General features: G+C 39.1%; 1 long non-coding RNA gene across 1 annotated transcript; it reads right to left on the reverse strand.

Moving 5' to 3' along the window:
• Positions 1-2440: 2440 nt before the first annotated feature.
• Positions 2441-19639, reverse strand: LOC126947511 (uncharacterized). The gene is made up of 4 exons (XR_007723110.1): positions 19458-19639; positions 11034-11087; positions 6927-10937; positions 2441-3047 (listed from the first exon to the last, which is right to left on the reverse strand). It is a non-coding gene; the product is annotated as an uncharacterized LOC126947511 (long non-coding RNA).
• Positions 19640-19706: the final 67 nt, after the last annotated feature.

Here is a 19706-nt window from a genome sequence, read left to right on the forward strand (position 1 = left end):
GGTTACTGTCTGTTGAAGGCAGCAAGGGTGATATTACACTGCACGTGGAGGTGTAATGAAGCATATTACATTTGCTTTATTTTACTAATGATATTTTTCTACTCACACTTAACAAGTCCAGGATTCAAATCTGCCAATTAAAACTATCATCTTATTAGATCTTTTAGTCCTTAATGAAGACAAAAGAATAATTTTCCATTTTCTGTAGTTTTATGTGCATATGGACTCTGCAGAGGAATTTCTGAAAAGTAGCTCTTGAACAAGCAGCTATTTCTTAGCCACAATTTACAGCATATTTGCCATATGGAGTCCAGGGGCAGTACTGGGTAAGCTCAATTGTTACCATATTGAGTGCATGTGCACAGTGGGTGGGCAAGTTCATAAGCAGGGCCTTAGACAATGATTGCAGACTAACTAGTCTAGAGGCCAAAGGGTACCTATGCATGCAAAATGGTCCAAAGAGGTCTGTAGAAACCTGGAAAATGCATGCCTTGTCTGAAGTAGGCAGCTGCTACTCAGCTCCAGTTTATTGTTGCCACGAGGGAGTGTGTGCTCAGCACTGCCAGAGAGAATGTCTGATTCAAGGGAAGCCAGAAATCTGTACTTTTTAATGCAAAATCTCCTGATTTTTAAAATATTGGCAACTTATTCAAAATTTTAAAATTATTATGCAGACCAACAATGTGTGGTCCTAACAAAACCCATCTGTGGTCTACCAGATTGTGACCTCTGCTCTAATAATTGTTCTAGAAGGGGTCAAACATTCAGAAGGAATGGTGGTAAGTCAAGGTCATTCATAACCTATATTAATTTTATGAAATGCTCAATGACTTCATCATCCATTAAAGTGGGTATTTTGGGACAAACACAGATGCCTTCTAAAATCACTGTGTGGTATTGTAATTGTGTCCTCACTAACCCCTCCTCTAATGTGTAATAACCATGTGGCTTGGGTGGAACTGATTCCAATCCCACCGCACAATAAGAAATGTATTTTATTTCATTTCTTGGTGGTGCATTTCTTAATGTAGTTTGCATTTGAAAACACTCAAGAAGAAGAGAGTTACAGAATCTATCACACACACACCATTTCTGAGAAAATACTCAAGTGAATATTACAGTTGACTCAGTAATATAAAAAATATGGAGCTGAAATGTCACTAAGCAAACTATAGTGACTATTTATAATCAGTCAAGGTTCTAGTTTGCAGAAATTAATTTAAGTTAATTTAACTAAGGTAAATTTGAACAGAAAAATAATCTATTGGGAGTATACTGGGTACTATATTATTTATCTATTGCTGTACAACACATTCCTGGTGATTTAAAACATCGTTTATTGTCTCACAGTTTATATGGAAGCACAGCCTCGCAGGTCCTGTGTCTTTGGATCTCTTGTACGTCTGCCATCAAGATGTCAGCTGGGGCTGCAATCACCTTAAGGTTCAATTAGGTATGAATCTATTTCCAAGCTCATTCAGGTGGTTGTTGGCAGGATTCAGTTCATTGTGGGTCACGGGACCTCAGGCCTCAATTTCTCATGAGCCATTAGTAGCCTCCCATAGTCCTCTGCCACATGGACTCACAGGGTGGAAACCACTGCAGCAGTCGCTGAATACTGCACATCTCCTCCCGCGCGGCCAACTCAGCCAGTTCTGAACTCTAGATACCCTCTACAACATTATTTAGAATTAATGTCTAATTAGCTATTGAAATAATCTGCAAATATTGTAAAAATTATGAAAGTATTTTTTAAAGAGATGTAAAATTAAAATAATTTATTGTAATCACAAATAATAATAACCTGAAACTATTAGAAGAATTAACTTTTTTATCCTACAAGGGGAGAATTAATAAATGATGGTATATACATAATTTTTAATCTTTTATTGTGAAAAAGTTCAAGCATAAACAATAAAAGAGAATATTGTTATTAACCCTCGTGTATCCCCATCCAGCACTGGTGATTATCAACATTTTTTTTTTTTTTTGGTCAATCTTCTGTCATCTCTTCCATATACTTTTTTCTGGCTAACATATTTTAAAGCACATTCCAACCAATATAAATGATATGATATTGATGCTAATAAATAAGTGGCATTCAAAATTATTTTTAAAAAATTTAAGGCCATAATTAAATTTCTGTTTGTTAAATGTCTACTGTATGCCAGACATCTAGGCAAACATACAATGATAAGAATTTAATATAACTTTTCAAGCTAAATCAGTGAGTGTTTATGTGCTAAATAACACAGTTTAAAAATATACATAATAAAATTTGTGAGAAATTATACTAATAGATTGAAAAAAAATCAGACAATCTATGTCTCTCAGTCTTCTACAGAACAAGCTAACAAATATAATATACATTATATAATTTAGCATTATATATATTGAGCTTTTTACACGTGGACAATGCATATTCTTTTCAAAATTCATGATGCATTTTATAAAAGGGTTTCTTAATATATTCCAAATAATACAAGTAATAAAGGCACGTTCTTTGACTACAATATAATAAAAGTAAATATTTGTATGGCAACAAAACACAAATAATAAATAAAAGTCCACTTATTAACTAGAAATAAAATGTACACTACTGAGTCACAGAAAGTCACAGCATCAATAGCAGACTAATTAGAAAGCACCAGTGACCTGTAAGCATGACAACACAACCTTTAAATTTATGAGAAGTACTTACACTTTATTCAGAATAAAATGCATACTTTTAAATACTTTCATTATCCAATAAGAATTAATAAAAATAAGGCCGGGTACAGTGGCTCACATCTGTAATCCCAGCATTTTGAGAGGCCAAGGCAGGCGGATCACCTGAGGTCAGCAGTTCGAGACCAGCCTGACCAACATGGAGAAACCCTGTCTCTACTAAAAATACAAAATTAGCCAGGTGTGGTGGTGCATGCCTGTAATCCCAGCTACTCGGGAGTCTGGGGCATCAGAATCGCTTGAACCCGGGATGGGGAGGTCGCGGTGAGCTGAGATCGCGCCATTGCACTCCAGTCTGGGCAACGAGAGTGACACTCCATCTGAAAAAAAAAAAAAAAAAAAAGAATTAATAAAAAATATGTGTCAATTATCTATTCATTGCCTCTCGGCTCCAAATTTACCCTTTGTGATTGCTCTGTAAAATGAATCTGGGTTGGTCTTTCAAATATTTTTTGCTTGCTGGCTGGCACTGAAGATTTATCAGTAAAGAGGGTTGGAGAGACACTGCAATAGGAAAAGGATCTTGCTTCCTGGTTCTGGTGTGCTTACAAGGCAGGTTCCTAAGAGAGTGAGTGGGTGGCTTTCTCCAGCACCACGCTCCTGAAGCACTCATAGCTTCTTGAGGGCTCAACTGTTGCAGTGCATGGCAGCCACAGCACCTAGAGGTTAGCAGCCTGCCAACTGCAGTGCTTGCAGTTTCTCCAACGCCAAGCTCTTACACTGCAGTGGACAGCAGCACTCAGGGGCCAGAAATTCTCCCACTCCATGCCCCAACATCCCCTTTGGGTGCTTTTGTAGCAGAGTGAGACATCTTCCTGTGAACCATTTTTCCTAGCATCCTCAAGGGCAGATTTTTGGCAAGTTTCAGAGAGCAGATTTCCAGCAAGTTCCACTGATGTAGTATCACAGAGACTTCTTTACCATCCAGTGAGCCAAGAGGGCATTCTCTCCAACAAGGTCAGGTGTCAGTCGCAGGGATGGGGCGGGGCAGAGAGTGGAAGCTTCTTGCTTGGGTGCTCTATCTCAACCCAGAGAGTAGTGGCTGTTCCTTATATGTGCTCTTCCTGTGTTTAGTGTTCTTTTTACTTCTTACCAGTCAATCCCTAATTACTTCAATGCCTTAATGTGGTTAATAATTCTTTATACTAAACCTTCCCTGTTCAAATTATGTGACTTATCTCCCTCTTCTAATTGGATCCAGACTGATACAAACTATTCAATTCAAGAAATTAGAAAAAGAATAAAACAAAAGAAAAACAGAAGACATTACTAGTGATAAAAAAGAAATAAGTAACGTAGAAAAAAGAGTCAGCAGAATTGATAAATACATACAAGAAACCTTTAAAAAAGTTGCCAAATTTAAATAGGCAAGCTTGTATGGCAATATTAATCAAATAAATAAAAGTGGCGGCCGGGCGCGGTGGCTCAAGCCTGTAATCCCAGCACTTTGGGAGGCCGAGACGGGCGGATCACGAGGTCAGGAGATCGAGACCATCCTGGCTAACCCAGTGAAACCCCGTCTCTACTTAAAAAAAAAAATACAAAAAAAAAAAAACTAGCTGGGCGAGGTGGCAGGCGCCTGTAGTCCCAGCTACTCGGGAGGCTGAGGCAGGAGAATGGCGTAAACCCGGGAGGCGGAGCTTGCAGTGAGCTGAGATCTGGCCACTGCACTCCAGCCTGGGCGACAGAGCGAGACTCCGTCTCAAAAAAAAAAAAAAAAAAAAAAAAAAAAAGGGGGGCTGGGTGCGGTGGCTCAGGCCTGTAATCTCAGCACTTTGGGAGGGTGAAGCAGTCGGATCACTTGAGATCAGGTGTTCAAGACTAGCCTGGCCAACATGGCGAAATTCTGTCTCTACTAAAAATACACCTGTAATCCCAGCTACTCAGGAGGCCGAGGCAGCAGAATCACTTGAACCCGAGAGGCAGAGGTTGCAGTGAGTCGAGATTGAACTACTGCACTCCATCCTGGGTGACAGAGTGATATGCCATGTCAAAATAATAATAATAATAGTAATAAGAGTACACAAATGCAGAATATTAAAAATAGGACAGAAAATATAACAAATCTTAGAAACAGAGGTGATTAAGGCAGTTAAGAGAAGAATTCAATACATCTGAGAAAATGCAAAAACAAAAATTGATTCAAGAAAAGCTATAAAATCCAAATACATAAATAACCCTGAGAGAAATATTAAAGAGCCATCGCACCAAAAAAAGCCTGGTTCAGGCAGTTTCACTGTGAAGTTTTCCAGTTTTCAAAAAGCAAGTGAGTCAGTCTTAGGCTCTTTAAACTGTTTCAGAGGGTGTGGAATGAAGAAAAGAGTATCCTCATTGTAACACTTCTGTAGATCTCATAGTAAAGTACAGACAGTAATATCTGTGAGGCACTAAGATTAAGAATAAACATGAATAAAGCAACTGATTCAGTGATGTGTACACTAAGAGAAAAGGAGGGAAAGAAACACTGTTGTTGAGGTGCCTATTACTAGTGCCAAAATACTACTGTAAGACATGCCGTCTGGGCAAAAGTGCCCCCAAAGAAAGTTTGGTTACTTTTTTTTTTGAGATGGAGCCTTGCTCTGTCACCAGTCTGGAGTGCGGTGGCGCGATCTTGGCTCACTGCAATTTCTGCTTCCCAGGTTCAGGTGATTCTCCTAGTTTGGTTACTTTTTTAAAAATAATCACAGAGTGAAATAGGCCTCTCTATAATATCTATATTAGGGGACAGTAATAGGAGTTAAAGAAAAGCTATGAGAAGATGATATGGCCAATCCACAAAGGAAGGGAGGAACAGGCTAAAACACTCACTCTGAGTTGAGCACAAGTTCTGGTGTGGTTCAAGAAAATACTTACTGAAACATTTGCTGTAAATCTGTATAGCAAGGAGCGCATTAACATAGTCAAAAGACAACAAGCTAGGAAAACATTTGCAAGCCATATAGCCAGCAAAAGCCTATTTTCCTACGTACTCAAGGTGTTCACATTGAATAAGGAAAGGATCAACTGCCCAACATAAAAATGCACAAAGGGTATGAACAAGTGGTATGAACATTGATGCATGAAAAAATATATGTAAGTAGTATATACACACATACACACATCAAAGCTTTGGCTTGGAAAATTTCCTTTTGCTTATCAGAATTCTACTTATCATACCCTCAAGAAAGGTTCTAGAGAGCTCCTTTAGCATCCCTAATTTGAATGCTCAGTGTTAATATCCCCTCTATTCAAAGGGAAATATTAAGGGTTTCTTTAAACAAATAACATCTGCATGTGAAAAAGTTAATATTACCCAAAGTGAAACCAAAATTTTCTAAAAGTGAGATCTAAAAGTCATCTATATCAACATCACCTGGATGATTTATAAAATGCAGATTCACGGGCTCTGCTGTAGCCCACAGAATAAAAATCATCTCAAGACCACAAGACCAGTGTAGTTTAAGCAGGAGTCGACCTTGAGTGCTTTGAAAATGCTTCTCAACCGGGCACGGTGGCTCACGCCTGTAATCCCAGCATTTGGGAGGCCGAAGTGGGCGGATCATGAGGTCAGGAGATCGAGACCATCCTGGCTAATACGGTGAAACCCCATCTCTACTAAAAATACAAAAAAATTAGCTGGGCATGGTGGCGGGCGCCTGTAGTCCCAGCTACTCGGGAGGCTGAGGCAAGAGAATGGCGTGAACCCGGGAGGCGGAGCTTGCAGTGAGAAAAGATGGCATCACTGCACTCCAGCCTGTGCAACAGAGCGAGACTCTCTCAAAAAAAAAAAAAGAAAATGCTTCTCAGGCAATTCATATGTTCATTTGACTGTGAGAATTCAGCACCTGCGAATCAATAATAAATGTCTACCTTTGTTTTTATAGATTTTATAAGGTGTTTTTCACAAGCATTTTAAAATTTCATGCTCACATCCAGTCTGGGTGGCTGTCTGGGCTAGGAGTATTAGCTCCACTTTCAAAATAAGGAAATTAAAGTCAGAGAGATTTAGGGACTTATTCAAAGATTCACCTAGAAAATGGTAGAGCTCAGATTTCATTATATTTTCATGACCACAAGTTCTGTCTTTATCCATATGTAGAGCTCATACAAACCCCCTAAAACTCACATTTCTTCACATTTGCAGAACCAACTCACAGTGGTTCTTCAGAACAAAGTGACAACAACAGGTAGAAACAGCAGTAGTAAAGGATTGCAAGTACTTTGGGAACTCATGGCTCCATGAGGCAGAAGTTGATCTCACAGATGTGGAAACTGATGGCCAGATGGTTGAATGGTTACATGGCTGTCCCTTCAAGAAGGAAGGGTCAGGAACATATCTATAATAGGAGACAGTGATAGGAATTAAAGAAAAACTATGAGAAGATGAGATGGTCAACCCACAAAGAAAAAATGGAGGCACGGGCTAAAACACTCACCCTGAGCTGAGCACAAGTTCTGGTGTGGTTCAAGAATAACTGAGCCAAAGACACTCAGCAGCAGAAGCAGCAAGAGCAGTATCAGTGACAATGACCCCAGGCCAGAGACAAGAAGCCAAGCATGTCACCCAGAGCCTCTGCCTCCATGGATTCTGTAGTTGGAGGACTCACATATTTCTGTAGCCCTTTCTTCCCAGATGCTCGAGAATCCCACTGCAGCAGAATTTGCTCTTGATCCACGGCCAGGCCTGTGAATCCCAGCATAAAGACCTCAGGAGAGATTCTGGTAGCCCCAGCTACAGACTTGCTCTCTGCTCCTTATGCTGGGGACTTTATGCCAGTGTCTGAGTGTTTCCCTGGCCCCACAGTCCACCTTGCATCTACATACCCCTTTAGTGACCTCTATATGTATCTCTTCCCCTAGAACCCTATAACACCTTGTCCCTAGATGGAGCTGGCTTTCCGGATAGAAACTATCTCAGCACTGGGACATTTCTGAATTGCTAAAAGAGTCTGTCCACTGAAACAATTTGCTGATCCCCTAGGGAAGCCATTATAGAACCTTATGACAACTATATGTTAATGAGTTTATCCATGTTTTTGCCTGAAGTTGCTGTTTGTTCATTTTAATTGCTTTGCAGAATTCCAAAGTGGATCTATACTATACTTTTAAATCCCTTCTTCTGATGGTAGATAATTGAGTAGTTTCCAATTTTGGCATGTAATAAATATTGCTTTTATGCTAATAATGAATTTTTATTTCATATACATGAAATTGTTGTATAATCAGGTTTAGAAGATAATGCCAAAGAGTTATGTAAAGTAGACTACCAAGTTACTCTCCTACAGGAGAGTTCCTGTTGCTCAGGATCCTCACCAACAATTAGTATTGTGAGACTTGACTTTTTTTTTTGTATTTTTAGTGGATATGGGGTTTCACCATGTTAGCCAGGATAGTCTCAATCTTTTTCTCATGATCCACCTGCCTCGACCTCCCAAAGTGCTGGGATTACAGGTGTGAGCCACTGCACCCGGCCAGAGACTTTACATTTTTGTTAAACTGCTGATTGTGTGTGTGTGTGTTTTTTTTTCATTTCTCTCATGACTAATGAGATGAAGCACTTTTCATATGCTTTTGGACCATTAGGATTTACTCTTACCTGAAGAGTGTACTCAAGTGTTTTGTCCATTTTCTAATTGATTGTAATGAGTTCTTCATGTATTTTAAATACTAGTCTTTCGCAAACATTTTCTCCCATTCTGTTGCTTGTCGTTTTATTCTTTATGGTGGCATTGAATTATTATTATTATTATTTTTTGAGACAGAGTCTCACGCTGTTGCCCAGGCTGGAGTGAAGTGGCGTGATCTTGGCTCACTGCAACCTCTGCCTGCCGGGTTCAAGCGATTCTCCTGCCTGAGCCTCCCGAGTAGCTAGGACTACAGGCGCATGCCACCATGCCTAGCTAATTTTTGTATTTTTTAGTAGAGACGGGGTTTCACCATATTGGCCAGGCTGGTCTCAAATTGCTGATAATTATTTTTCAAAAATATATTTATAATGAAATTTTACACCTCAGAAAATGATTTGTTCTTTCATTTTAAGAGACTAGGGTAATGATTATTTGGAGGAAAGGCATTAGAAAAGATTACATATTCCATGGCATATTCTTCTGTAATGCTTGGAGTTTTATCATGATTATGTATTCCTTCATTCAACAAATATTTACTGAGCACCTAATGTATGCCAAGAAAGGCTCTAGGTCTTAGAGATCCATTACTGAACAAAAGAGACAAAGACTCCTGGCCTAATGGAATTTACAAAAGAGGACTCTATATTGCTTTTATTTAGAAAAAAAAGCTACAAAAGACTCTGGTTTCTATCACACTTTCATTTTGCACTTTCAAATATCTATATATAAAAACAACATGGCACAGAACTCAGAGTAAATACTTGAAAAGATAAGCAAAAGCTTTTGGTCAAGAGTTGCTATTGATTTTTCCCTTATTTCAGCAGCAAATTTTCCAGAAAGCACACTAAAATGTCAGACCCCAGGCCTCTCAAACATATAATACAAAACCATATAAAATGTTTATTTTAAAACACCTTAGTGTAATGAGCCATCTTAAATCAATGATGCAGGTAGTTTAAATGTGAGTCAGATTCTGGGCTGGCTTTGTCTATAGTAATGATATTTAAATTTCATTTTGAGTCAGTGATACATACACAAGGAAAAATAAATAGATGAGCATGTACGATATATGGAATAAATATATCTCGCTTTCATTCAGGATCCACCTCCTCCAACCCACTCGCCCTCCACCACCACAGCCAGAGTTAGCAGCTTCTTGTGTGTTCTTCAGAAGGTGTTGAATTATGTACAGACACATAGGGATTATGTATGTAGTTCTATGTTTTAACTGTTCTGTACTGCCAGGTTAATTCTGTGAGCGGAGGCTACAGATTTGGGGGATAGGAGCTTGTGATATCAAAATCACAAGTTCAGAACTGGGCCAGGTGAAGCTGAAAGGGGGTCCCTGAAAAAGCCTCTGCACTCCCAGGCTGGCACCCTTGCTGGTGCAAGCAGCCTGAGAATTGCTGGGATGCCGCATGAAGGTGGCAACGCCCTCCAGTGGATCCCAGGCTACACCCCTCCCACCTCAGCCCAGGCTTCGGAGTGAATATTGATGTCGATGGCTTCACTTCACCCCTTCTGTCCTCAAAAATAAAATGACTGCTGATGTCATGCCATATCCACTTCCTTCTTGATTTCTGGGCACTTCCCTCTCCTCGCCACCCACCATTTTGCCTGTGGGATGTCACTGCCCTTCTGTGCTCAACCCCTTCCTTTGCCTGTCCTACATTCAGCATAGCTTTCCTGAGTGCAAACTTGAAGCAATTTCTTGTCTTCTGTTAGTTCCTGCCCTACCCACACCTTTGGTCTCCTATGCTTCAGGCTTCTTCACAGGCCCAACAGCCAGTGCTCTGAGAAAGGTGTCTAGGTCTATAACGTCATCAGCCTTGGGGGATCAAGTTAATATATACAGTGCATATTTTACAAATATCCCTCTCCCCTGTACTAAAAAAGTCTCTCCAAAATAGGATTGCCAGTTTTAACTTTAAAAAAATGGGATGCTTAGTTCAATTTCAATTTCAGATAAACAAGTGATTTTTTAAGCATATATCTGATGCAATTATCTTTCATCTGTATTTAATCTGCCAGTTCTATTTCCAAACCAGTTGAGCAGTTAAATTAAACAGTCCTTCTAATCTGCATGTCTTTGGCCTGAAAAACAAAGTTCTAATCCTCCTTTCAATGACTGTGGCCCATACACAGCAAAATGTCCCACCAATTTCAAAACTGGGCATTTTGAGTAGCCTTGGGTCAGTGCAGGAGGTATTTCAAAGCGGTTGCTAGGTGGCAGACCTCAACCCTGGAAAGCATTTTTCACATTCTATTAGTACTGCTGGGTGAGACTAGCTTGGTAGTCAGCCCAAATGTGTATGATTTAGAGAGCTTTACTTTGTTACCATTTTTTCTTCCAATTTAAAATCAATAGCAAAACCAGGTTCAAATAGCACATCTAAAAAGCTTTGTCTTTTGAGCCAAATGCCAGAATGTCTAGGTAAACACAGAACCAAGTAATCACAGGCTTCATTTATTTCAGCTATTTTTCTCTGCTGGACTTTTGAGGCAGATAAGACTAGATTTCTTCCAAACAGATCTGGGCAGGAGAAAACTTGAAAGTACCGGCCGGTCTTAAGTATCCTCACATGATTCTTGATATAAATTTACCTGGAAAACAGAGTGGACACAACAGATTTGTTCTTTTAAATCTTGAGTTTTTTGCAAACATTAAACTGGTTGTACAAAAGGAACAGTGTGACATACCTTTGTTCAAATTACTTAATAAACTTCATGAAACAAGAATTGTGATTCTACATGCTGTCTTGTTAACCAGCGAAAGAGCAGGATCCAGGAAAGGACAAAAAAGAAGAGAAATAATCAAAATAATAGTAATAGTGATTATAGCACCTCAACCCAATTTCCTCAAAAAGTACCAGAACCCTTAGAGCATGTTGATGCATCATGATTTCACCATTAAGATAGCATTAAGAGCAGACTCTAAATTAAACATAACAAAATTAAATAATACCTGAATCTTTGTTCAATAAAGCATTCTCTTTAACTGTCTTACATCTTCCAGGCATTCAGGGATGGGAACAAAGCAAAGAATTACAGAAATTAAGAGCTGGAAGGAATTTTACAGTTTTTTCACTGGTGCTCAGATTTTGCAAAGAAATAATTTAAATGTCTATTAATAGGAAATTTGCTAATGAATCATGTACTATTAGGTGAAACCATATGAAATTCCTGATATTTGACTGTTTTTGACTTACAAAAATGGCAATTTTATTTGATCTACCTAACGCTCTGCAGTTATTAAAAATATATGGTAGTTCTATAAGTATTGGCATTAAATGAATTGTATTTAAGGTAAATTGTAAGGAACAGAGGAGTGTTACAGGGTGCCAGTGTGTAGCATGTGTAGGGATATATATGCTTACTAATGTCTACCATACATCTGAATTTATAAAGTACAAGAAACTGTTAACAGTGGACGCCTCTAGCGGGCCAACTTGGAAACTAGAGACAAGAGTGACAGAGATATTTTTACTTTTACGCAGTCCTAATTTTTACTACATGCATGTATTAAATATTTTACAGCAAACACAAAACAAAAACAAAGCAACAAGGAAATCACTGTTTAGAGAGGTAAAGCGTCTGTACAAACCATACTGTGAGCTCATACTAGAACACGTTGAACAAAGTGGCTGCTCAATTGCTTACCTCATTCCTACAATTCAAAGAACAAAAGCGAACAGCTCTTGGTGGCTGCCAGTTGTGGGAGCCACTCTATACTCTGACCTCACGGTTTACCTGGGATCTTAATTACTCTAGTTAAATGGGGACCTTCCCCCTCAAAACATGGTGTCACTGGAGGTTCAATGCATCACCTTTCAATCATTCTCACTGCGGTTGTGGGTGAACAGATTGCATGCTGCAGGCAAGCGCTGGGAGCAAGAAAGAAGCCCTTCTCCACCTGGTGAAGTCTTCTAGCCATTTGCCTTCCATCTGGCCATGGAGAGTCCTCGGAGTCATTTTCAACAAGTCCTAACCCTTTTCTCATTATGATCTTTACTCTTTATCATGGAGTTAAAAATAATAGAATTTTATTCTAATTATTTGCTGTTCAAGAGGGGGAAAATAAATTAGAATTCAGTTTTTTGTGCACTTATCTGGTTAGGTCTCCCCTACTCTTTGCCCCCATCCCCATTTCCTACTTTCCTACAACCATTAGACCGGCCACATCCAAATTATTCTAATCTATACCAGTGCTTCCCAAACTGTGCTTGAGAGGAGGAAATACTTCATGTTGCAGTTCAAGAAACTGTGGTCTTAGAGATTAAATGACTTGTCTTCATTCCAACAGTTCAAAAGTGGTAAACACAAACTCAAACCCAGCTTCCTGATGTCTAATCAAGTGTCCTCAGTCTTGAAACTAAAACTGTTTATTTCTCCCTTATCGTCCATCTACTGCCCTATTTTTCTCCTTTCTTTTACTGTCACAATTCCCACCGTTGCAGTTAAGTTCCTAGACTGTTTTCTACTTGTCTTCTCCATAAGTTCTGCCAGTTGGGTTCAGTGCCCACCAAGACTGAAGGTGCCAGTTGCAAGGGCACTAAGTGAGCAGCATCTTTAGCATTCAATGCTATCTAAGGTTGGTCTTTCCTGATACACCATGGCAAGAATCATCTGCCTATTTACTTCATCACTGCACCTATGGCTAGCTGAGGGCGAGGTACCAACCACGAGTTGAATAAATATTAGGTGACTGACAGGGCTGCTGATATGACTTTCCTTTCGGAAACTTCCTTTCTCAGGCTTTTGTGGCTTTCTTCCTACTTGGATGACATCCCTTCCTCCACCTCCTTTTCCTTATAACTTCAGGCATTTTCACCAATTGATCAATCTGTCCATTACTGAAGCAATACTGGAGATAAAGAACCAGTCTGACGTTGGGGTGTTTATATTATTTGTAAAAAACATAAATACATAATGGAATCACAAACAATATAACAATATAGCATAATAATTATGAGCCAGGCTGCATGGCTTTTTAACTCTCTGTGCTATACTTAATTTTCTTGTGTATAAATGGATTATGGTAGTAGTTCCTACTTCATAAGGTTGTTGTGAGGATTAAATTATATAATATAGTTGAAGCACTTCAAAGAGGGTCTGTATACTGTAAGTGCTCACAAAATATGTAAGATAATATATAAATCATTAGTAAGTGTTGTAGAAAGTCTCCTTTTAAGAACTTTTTTCCCAAAGAGATCTAGTCAATTTTCAAAACCTGTTTTTCAAGTACCCTCTCCAGATTTTTCTTTATCATTTTGACTTACCACTCCATTGTCTCAGGAATCACGGGGATATTACCCTGTTTAGGACATTGAAGATTTGAGAAACGGAGAACAGGAGCCTCAAATAACAGCCAGCATCAACCAGCTGTGAGGCATGAGAGGGGGGCTTTGTCCTCCTGACCCAGACAACCCCACAGCTGGCTCCCTGTTGCCACATGAGAAAACCTAGGTGAGACCTACTGAAGAATTGCCAAGCCAGCCCACAAAATGGTGAAAAATAACAAATAATAGAAGTTGCTATTTTATGTCACTAAGTGTTGGAGTGGCTTGTTTCACAGCAAAACATAATCTAAATATCACTATTAATCCAGCCATGCAGAGTAAACATAACATTTTGGTGAATATTCAAAATCTAGACATTATACATATACACAAATATGTTTTATATATTTAGAAGTAGTTTTACATACAGCTATTTGCACTTTGTAAAACTCAAAGTAGGATAGTTTGCATAGTGTGTATTAAAACAGCTTTCTAAAAAAATTTAATCATATATTTTGAATTTTTGTATAATTATAATTGCGTATAATTATTTTTGGTGGTTGCATTGCACATCATGGTTTATTAGCCAGTCCCTTGCTGATAGATATTTAGCCTGTTGCTAACTTTTGGCCACCATAACAAAAGGTTTATTTAAGTTAATCAGTATTTTGGTTAAGTATCATCTAATTGCTCTTCAGAAAGATGTACCAATTCACATTCTTACCATGAATGATTCAGAATTCTCTTTTGTCTGTGCTTTTACCAACAGTGAGTATTGCCTTTTTAAAAGACAATCTTGTATGGGCGCTGTGGCTCACGCCTGTAATCCCAGCACTTTGGGAGGCCGAGGCTGGTGGATCATGAGGTCAGGAGTTCAAGACCAGTCTGGCCAAGATGGTGAAACCCCATCTCTACTAAAAACACAAAAATTAGCTGAGTATGGTGGTGGACACCTGTAATCCCAGCTACCTGGGAGGCTGAGGCAGAGAACTGCTTGTACCCGGGAGGTGGAGGTTGCAGTGAGCCAGGATCGTGCCACTGCACTCCAGCCTGGGCAACAGAGTGAGACCCCATCTCAAAAAAAAAAAAAAAAAAAGACAATCTTTGCTAATCTAATAAATGAAAAATTATCTCATTACTTCTTAAATTTTGTTTTTATTATTGGGATTGAGTATATTTTGATGTACAGTGGACACCCTTCTCCAAAATGCTTATTCTTACTCTGTTCATTTTACAACTTTTGTTATCTTATTCTTATTAATTGTATGATATAGCCATTTAACACTTTGTCATATATATTTATTTATATATTTTAATATATAATATGTATTTTTAATATATAATATATAAATATTTAAATATATGACTATTTATATTTATATTTTATATTTATATTTATATTTTATACGTATTTAAACATTTTTCTCTAATTTCCTTCTAACAGAAGATTTCCCTCAAAATTTATGGGTTTATGTGGCATTTCTCAATGCACAAAGGCTAAAATGTTTAAATTGTCAAGTCTGTCAATGTTTTGTTTTTTATTTCTGACACTGGTGTCATCATATTCATTTTTTAGAAGATGACAAAGTTTAAGTATCTTCAAGGAGTATGTATTAGTCCATTTTCATACTGCTAAAAAGATACTACCTGAGACTAGGTAATTTGTAAAGGAAAGAGGCTCAATGGACTCACAGTTCCATATGGCCAGGGAAGCGTCAGGAAACTTACGCTCATGGCAGAAGGTGAAGAGAAAGCAAGAACCTTCTTCACAGGGTGGCAAAAGAGAGAAGTGCAAGCAGGGGAAGTGTTAGATGCTTATAAAACCAAAAGATCTCTTGAGAACTCACTCACTATCATGAGAACAGCATGGAGGAAACTGCCCCATGATCCAATCACCTCCCTCCATAAACACATGGGGATTACAATTTGAGATGAGATTTGGATGGGGACACAGAGCCAAACTGCCAAATCGTATCAGAGTAGTTAGTTGTCATTCAGGTAAAATCTCAATCCCTCAGTCTCTGTTGCATACCACATTCTATTCTCACCAAATTCAGCCAAATTAATATCCCACAACTTCTAAATGCAAACTGTGTTTTGGTGAGCTTAGTTTCTTGCATGTTTTGATGCCTGGGCTCTGGAGTATTGTAAAGAAAAAGTTTAGGATTCTGATTCAACCACTTATCAACAGTATGAGAAGAGCTTTTTGGGCTTCAGCTTCACATTTAAGTAGGCTTAAGACTAATGTGTGATTAACTTACGTGTAACAAACAACACAGCTTAACATACAGTTGGCACCTAATGAATATCAGTTCTCCAGCCATCTCTCCATGTTTTTGCTTATCCTGGGACATCTTTCTGTGACATCATTCTCCTCTTCTCCACCTTGTGATACTTTACCTACCCATCTGGGCCAGTTTTATCCAGACTCCTTCACAAAGGTTTCCATAGAACAGAGAGCTTACTATGCATCTTACACAGTGTGGGTGTCTTACATTACTATTTTAATGTTTCAGTCATGTTTCCATGAGCCAAACTGTAAGGTTCAGGAATGTCTGTCCTAATAATGCTTGGCACTTGAATGCACCCAATAAATATTTGTTCAATGTATAAACAAAAGGTGCATGGGATGGGATATATTGGAAAACTGGACATATATTGTAATAAGACAAGCTAACAATTTGTGTTTAAAAATTAGCCTAATTATTGTGTTTGGGACACAAAATTTGTGACCAATGTGAATTCATTTAGTAAATGTAGCCATATATATCTTGCATTATACCATTGAATATTCTAATAGTTCTATATACCATTGGAATATACCAGCGGAAAATATCATTACAAATATTTGACATACTGTATTTCTTCAATTTTAAGAACAATTTGGTACCACATGCTAATTTCTCTGAAAATGGGATGTATCTTACTATCAAATAAACAGCCAGTGGTCAGGTGACAGTGATGATATAGTTGGCATTGCCTATATTTGAACATGGGCATAAATGAATTGTCATCATTTCTACTAAATTCTATGAAATTTAGTCCTACTGTGTCAAAGCCACATGCCAAGAAACACAGTTGAAGGCAGGAGAAATTACCAGATATGACAGATTAGGTGAAAGAAATTTCAAAGCAAAGAGAGGTTGATATAACCAATTCATGTTTCATGCAGGACTATGGTTGAGGCATGAAACTACAATTTGTGAGAAACTTTCTCCTGGACATTAATAGAGAAGCTGCATAGCTTGTATTGATATACAATTCAGTTGAACAAGAAAACTATGTGTTTAGTCAAATGGGATAGTGCCAGTATCACATTTGCAGAATGAGTGTCATTGTCTAGGAAGCAAATCCCAGAAACAAGACTGGAACATCCTTTTAAGAAACGGTGCACTATCAACGGCACTGTGTGGAAAAACTCACATAGGAATGCTTTTCATGAAAAGGTATTCAGAAGAATCAGGCTCAATGTTCGGGACTTCAGTAAATTTATTTTGCTTATATTTTCTTTCCCACACATACACAGTACTAAACAAATCTATGTATAAGTGTCTAAAAGTACCCAGTAAGTATAAAGTAAGAATTCGATATGACATAACATTTTGTCTTAGTTTAATTAGCAGCTCTTTTCCTTTCTTGGTGGAACATATAATTGAAGATATCTTAGATTTGAATAGATACCAATACATTGAATAGGCACCAGGCCTGTGAGTTTGTAAACTTCCCTCAGTGAAGGACCACAGCTTGGTGTTTTGTTGTTGTTTTGGTAGGTATTTTGTTGTTTGTTGGAAATGAGGTAAGAAGATCGTATGAAGTCTTCACAAATATCGGTTACACTTGTTTGTAGAGGCAACATAATTTCAAGAAAAGCCACCTTCTCATATCACCTTTTATAGCTTCTTAATATAGGTCACAGGTTGTGTTTTGAATTAGGTGAATACTCCATTTCTCATTAGGGAACCACTTTTGAAATTAGTTTATTATATTTTTCCAACATAACAGCAGTACATGTTGGTATAGAAAACACCTTATATTAAAAAAAAAAGTCTATGTATCTACGCCTGAGTATGTAATCAGCCATATGTCTTCCGCCCAATTTGGAAAATTTCTTTTTTAAAAATTTTCTTAGGCCAGGAGCGGTGGCTCACACCTGTAATTCCCAGAACTTTGGGAGGCCAAGGTGGGCGGATCACCTGAGGTCGGGAGTTCCAGCCCAGCCTGACCAACATGGAGAACCCTTTCACTACTAAAAATACAAAATTAGCCGGACGTGGTGGCACATGCCTGTAATCCCAGCTACTCGGGAGGCTGAGGCAGGAGAACCGCTTGAACCTGGGAGGTCTGGAGGTTGTGGTGCGCCAAGCTCGCGTCATTGCACTCCAGCCTGGGCAACAAGAGCTAAACTCCGTCTCAAAAAAAAAAAAAAAAGGTTTCTTATACATTTTTCGATGCCATTTATTCTTTTCTTTGTTTATGAAAATGTCTCAGATCAAAGTAATATATCTTCATTGCACAGTATATTTTGTAAGTACAGAAAAATATAAAGAAGCATGAAACATATTATCCTTCATCTCACCACCCAGAGATCACATCTTAATATTTTTGGCCATTGCATTCAATTTAGGACAAAAACAGGCAGCGTAACTTGCACACAGTGGATGCTCACTGCATCCCTGCTGAATGCATGAATGCTGAAAGAGAACTTGGAGAAGGGCCCATATGTCTTGCTAATAGAATCAATTACACAGCTCTTATGGTCTAAAATTATTTGTCTTCTCAAGTTTGCCTGATTATTGGTCACACAGCAGGAGACTGGCCAAGACACAGCCATCTTTCTACTATTTGGCAACCAAGCACTTTGGAAGAAATGGTCACTGTTTTCACTTCATTCCTGTCATTCATTCACTCATTCATTAAATAAATATTAAGTGCCTACCATGTGCCTGAAATACGGAGGAAAAAAAACCAAAAACATGACCCCTGCCCTCATGGAAATTACCTTGTAAAGACAAAACAGACAATAAACATAAACACATAAATACATATATATAATATACAAAATTTGACAAGTGCAGAAATAGAAGAGAACAAGTGACTGGGAAAATAAACGGGGCAATGGTATAATTAAGGAGTGGACACTGCCTTTCTCATGCAGTGTCAAGTCAGGTCAAGAAGGAACGAAAGGGAAGGTTCTGAGGCTAGCAAACTTTGAGTGTGGCCAAAAAAATAATGAAGGAGAAAGTGATGATGGAAAGACTAGGCTGAAGAGTTACGGCAGTAGTGTAGTGTCTTCTTGTAAGCCATGGTAAGGATTTTGAGTTGTAGTCTATGTACTGTTAGAAACCAATACTATTTTTGTAGTGTAAATTGAGCTTATTTTTCATAGATAGATTTCAAGATTCAAAGCATACAAGGACCAAAAATAATTATATGAAAACTCTCCCTCCCTCCGGTTTCCTAGTCACCCAGTTTCCCACTTCAGAGCTGCCAGTCTTTCCTACAGAAAGACTCTAGGCACAAACAAGCACATCTATCTGTTTATAATATAATGCATGCTCAGCAGTGAAACAAGCCCATCTGATTAAGACCACCTGAATGCTGAGTGGGCCTGACTCTGCGTTAGAATGCTGCGCTACTACCCACGCGTCTCACAAAGTCTACTCCGCCGCGCGTTCTGTTTCAACACACCTCCGGGATTCAGGGCTTCCTAAGCTGCAATTCAGCAGGACTCCCTTGCTTGTTCTCACGCTATGCCCCTGGCAACAACCCCGCGCGCCTACACTCCAGTGCCGCCGCAGCTACTAGTCCGCAACTTCCAGCCCAAACGCTGGAGCTCAGAACCCACCTCAGGTGCGCTCCTCTGTTTCCCAGGCAGACTGGGGCTGATTGCAGGCGCGCGGGGGCGGGAACACAGCTTCTTGCTTCTGGCTGCAACGGAGGCGGATCTGGGCGGGGGCCGAAACGGGGGCGGGGCCAAGTGTGTGGGCGTAGTCAGGCGTGGGGGCGGGGCCGGTGCCGCGGTCGGCGGCAGCGTTCTCTTAAGCTCTCGCGGCGGCGCTTCGGTCCCGGACCCGGGCCACCCACGGGGCAGTGG

This window comes from Macaca thibetana, chromosome 2, assembly GCF_024542745.1.
Source record: "Macaca thibetana thibetana isolate TM-01 chromosome 2, ASM2454274v1, whole genome shotgun sequence".
Classification (NCBI taxonomy): domain Eukaryota; kingdom Metazoa; phylum Chordata; class Mammalia; order Primates; family Cercopithecidae; genus Macaca; species Macaca thibetana.